The sequence below is a fragment of the Henckelia pumila genome, chromosome 1 (genome assembly GCF_033568475.1).
Source record: "Henckelia pumila isolate YLH828 chromosome 1, ASM3356847v2, whole genome shotgun sequence".
Classification (NCBI taxonomy): domain Eukaryota; kingdom Viridiplantae; phylum Streptophyta; class Magnoliopsida; order Lamiales; family Gesneriaceae; genus Henckelia; species Henckelia pumila.
Window position 1 is genome coordinate 86,223,772 of NC_133120.1, and position 4,509 is coordinate 86,228,280.

The 4,509-nt window shown below is 42.0% G+C and overlaps 1 long non-coding RNA gene across 1 annotated transcript; it reads right to left on the reverse strand.

Moving 5' to 3' along the window:
- Nucleotides 1-227: 227 nt before the first annotated feature.
- LOC140866307 (uncharacterized) lies at nt 228-2,842 on the reverse strand. Its single transcript, XR_012144856.1, has 2 exons — nt 2,753-2,842; nt 228-471 (listed from the first exon to the last, which is right to left on the reverse strand). It is a non-coding gene; the product is annotated as an uncharacterized lncRNA (long non-coding RNA).
- Between the last annotated feature and the right edge of the window lie 1,667 nt (nt 2,843-4,509).

Genomic DNA, 4,509 nt, shown 5'->3' on the forward strand with positions numbered 1-4,509 from the left:
AGCATCATTCAATTTCCTATAATCAATGCAAATCCGCCACCCCGTATGAAACGACCCTAACTCTCTAATAAATAAATATGCGGAATTTTTTTTTTTTTTATACTACTAAATAAATATAAGTACATATATGCCCATACATATATGCACCAAATAAAAATACTAAAAATAAATTCATGACTAAATAAATAAACAATTTAAATACTTAAATAAAAATGCATTCTTTAAAATAATTAAACAACTGAGTCAACCCTAGAATTAAAAATATACTGCATAAATAAAATAAATAGCAATGTGCATGCACTAAAAATATTTAATGAAATATTTCCATAAACCTCAACCACTAAAAATAATAAAAGGTTTCATGACACTCAAGCACGGTGACTCAGAAGCTGTCACGGTCACGGGGCTACTGTAGCACAGCTCATAGATCCTCACCACCGGTAGGAGTAACCTGCTCCTCTACGTACTCACCTGCACCATATCAATGTAGTGAGCCTAGAGGCCCAACATGCATACTAACAAGGGTTTAAAATAATTTAAATCAATTTACTACTAATACATACGTATACATGAATGAGCATGCTAAAAAAATTACATAACATAACTTACTTAAATAGACATAAATACATAATACATAACATACATACTTGAGTTGTTGAGCACTTATTTTCTTAACATCGAATGGTCCTATCCGTAAGTGTGACCCATACTTATAGTGCGACTGATCAGTCTAAGAAACCATCGTACGAGGCTGGTGGCGAACCACCCATACATAAATGGCAGAAACTGCCCATACATAAATGGCAGAAAACTGCCCATAAATGGCCACACTACTTCAATTTCCACCTAAAATATTTTATTTGCTCAACCATAGAAATTAAATCATAGCATAAAAATTGATTTCGTGAATGCATGTACTTAAATAAATTGTGTGTCCTTCATATATATTTAATTTAATTTTCTTACTAACATATAAATATTAAAATAACTTAAATGCATAAAAATAATTAAATATATAATCAGGACACATGCAATTTTCTCATGGATGGTTCTGGACTGCTGGCCCTACACTCAAGCCCATTAACTTAAGACTTGGCCCATAAATCAACCAAAGCCCATTAAGACTAACTTAGGTCCAATAACGCTGTCCCTGGCCCAATGGGCCCAAAAGCCCATTTACAGGCCCAATAAATTTCATGGGCTCCCAAGCCCATAAAAATTTCTGGCCAACTTAAAAATTTAATAAAAATTATTAAAAGTCTAAAAATAATAAAATAACCCAAATTAAATTAAATGGTACTAATTAAATTTTTGGGAATTTAATTAGTCCATTTAATCCCTAATTAACTTAAAAACTTAAAAATAAAAATACCCGAGCCCAATTAAAATAACCCGGACCCGGACCCACTTAACTTAACCCATATTATTTTAGACCCGACCCGGACCCAAGACCCGACCCGGACCCAATCAGAAACCCTAAACCCGATCACTACCTTACCTCTCTTCTCTCGGCCGCACGGCTGCGTGAGCAGCAGGCCTTCCCGGCCTGCTGCAGCCCAGCTCCGGCCACCGTGGCCGGAGCCCCGCCGGCAGGACCTCCCCAGGGTCCTGCCGGACCGAACCATACCCAGCCCCCGACCCCATGCACCCTGTAAAGACCAAGCCGAACCCCTTCTCCCACAACCCTAGCCTGCGCAGCCTCTTGAACCCTCTTCTGAAAACCTTTCGTCCTTGGTTTCTAGCCCCCAACCCAACCATGGCCGACTCATCTAGACCTCCTAGGGACCCCATAGGACCTAAGCCAGCAGCCGTCCAAGCCATGGGTAGCCAAAAGGCGTGAGCATGAACCATACATGTCAAAAACGGAAGCATGAGAGGAAGAAAAGTCGAAACTTGCTGTCAAAAAATATAAACTCGGATGATACACACTCACACGCATACATACACTGATATAGGTTTAAAAAGTGGAAAGAAACATGCCTTTCACCGATTTGTGGAGTTTAGAAGCGTATACGACGGACTTCGGGACGACGGGACGACGACGGGGTGCCTTGGCTTGCTTGGAACCTTCGAAGATGGCTATGGTGTTCTTGGAGCTTGGTTTCGTGAGGAAGAAGATGGAGATGGAGGTGACGGCTGATGCTAGGAAGAGGGAAACAATCGGCTAAGGTAGGGTTTGGGTAGAATAGGTTTAAATTTTTGGTTAATTAGAAAATAGGTTAATTAATAAAATAAAAAGATTTTCAAAATAATTAAAAAAAAACACAACTTAACTCTTAAAATCTGATAACCTAAATAAAAATCTCGAAATATTAATTTAGGGAAATTTTAAAAATATTAAAAAGTCAATATTTTGACTAATTTTGGATAAAAATGACCCCTAAAATTAAATAAAATTAAATACTTAAAATTTTGAGATAATAAAACTCAAAACAATAATTTAAGGCTCCAAAAAGGCTCATAAAATAATTTGGCTAGAAAATTGTCATCTCGTCCGTCCCCGGTCCCGTCTACGCGATTAAAATAATAAAAATACTAAAAATCATAAAAATCACTAATTATGGGTTAAATGCTTAAAAGAAATAACTTAAATCATGCACAAATAATTCACATAATTATTTGACCCATAAATCATAAATTTAAATAATTAAAAATCCTAATTATGCAGGCGGATTTATGTAATTAAAAATATCGGGTGTTACAATTCTCCCCCCCTTAAATTAAATTTCGTCCTCGAAATTAAAGTACTTACCCGAACATCTCCGGGTAGCGAGTCCTCATATCCTCCTCGGTCTCCCAAGTAGCTTCCTCCTCCGAGTGATTCAGCCACTGGACTCTGACCATCGGTATGACCCGCGTCCTAAGCCTCCGCTCCTCTCTAGCCAAAATCCGCACTGGTCTCTCCTCGTAAACAAGATCTGGTGGCAACTGTAAGGGCTCGAAATCCAACACATGCGACGGGTTGGAGACATATCTCCGAAGCATGGATACATGGAAAACATTGTGCACTGCCGCTAGCCCTGGAGGTAGAGCTAAACGATAGGCCAACGTGCCAACTCGCTCCAAGATCTCGAATGGCCCTATATATCTCGGATTAAGCTTGCCTCTCCGTCCAAAACGCGCTACTCCCTTCATAGGTGACACCTTCAAGAATACGTGATCACCTACTGCGAACTCCAAATCGCGTCGTCTGGCATCTGCATAACTCTTCTGCCGACTCTGCGCAGTCCTCATCCTCTCTCGAATCTGCGTCACGATGTCAGCTCTCTGCTGCACAATCTCCGGACCCAACAAAATCCGCTCACCAACCTCATCCCAATGCACCGGAGATCTGCATCTCCTCCCATAAAGTGCTGCATATGGAGCCATACCTATAGACGACTGAAAGCTGTTGTTATAGGTAAACTCCACCAATGGCAGTCTAGTCTCCCAAGAGCCCCGAAAATCAATGACACAAGCTCTCAGAAGATCCTCGAGAACCTGGATCACTCTCTCAGACTGACCATCTGTCTGGGGATGAAATGCTGTACTGAACAGAAGCCTAGTCCCCATAGCCGTGTGCAGACTCTTCCAAAACGCAGATGTGAATCTCGGATCTCTGTCTGACACAATAGACACTGGTATGCCATGCAGTCTAACAATCTCTCTAATGTAAAGCTCTGCATACTGTGTCAAAGTATAGTTAGTCCTCACCGGCAAGAAATGAGCTGACTTGGTGAGTCTATCCACAATCACCCAAATCGCTGTGCAACCTCTGGCGCTCCTCGGCAAGCCAACCACAAAGTCCATCGTAATATTCTCCCACTTCCATTCCGGAATAGGGAGAGGTCTAAGAAGTCCTGCTGGACGCTGATGCTCTGCTTTGACTTGCTGACAAGTCAAGCACTCTGACACCACTCTCCCGATGTCACTCTTCATCCCAGGCCACCAATACAATAACTGCAAATCTCGGTACATCTTCGTACTTCCGGGGTGAATGGAGTACGGAGATGCATGAGCCTCTGCTAGAATCTCGGCTCTCAACTGATCAACGTTCGGTACCCACATCCTCCCACGGTACTGAACGATGCCATCCTCCACTGTATACAAGAGATTACCTCTGGCCTCATCTCTCTGTCTCCATCGCTGTAGCTCCTCATCAGTAGACTGTCCCTCTCTAATCCGATCTCGCAGAACTGGCTGCACTGTCAACACTGACAAGCTCGGTGCATGGCCGCTCGGATAGCACTCCAACCCAAACCTCTGAATCTCGGTCTGTAGTGGTAACTGTGCAGTCAAACATGATACCACTGACGACTTTCGACTCAAAGCATCTGCTACTACATTAGCCTTACCCGGATGGTAGCTAATGTCACAATCATAGTCCTTCACAAGCTCAAGCCATCTGCGCTGCCTCATGTTCAACTCCTTCTGGGTGAAGAAGTACTTGAGGCTCTTGTGATCGGTGAAAATCTTGCACTTCTCGCCGTAAAGATAGTGCCTCCAGATTTTCAACGCAAATACCACTGC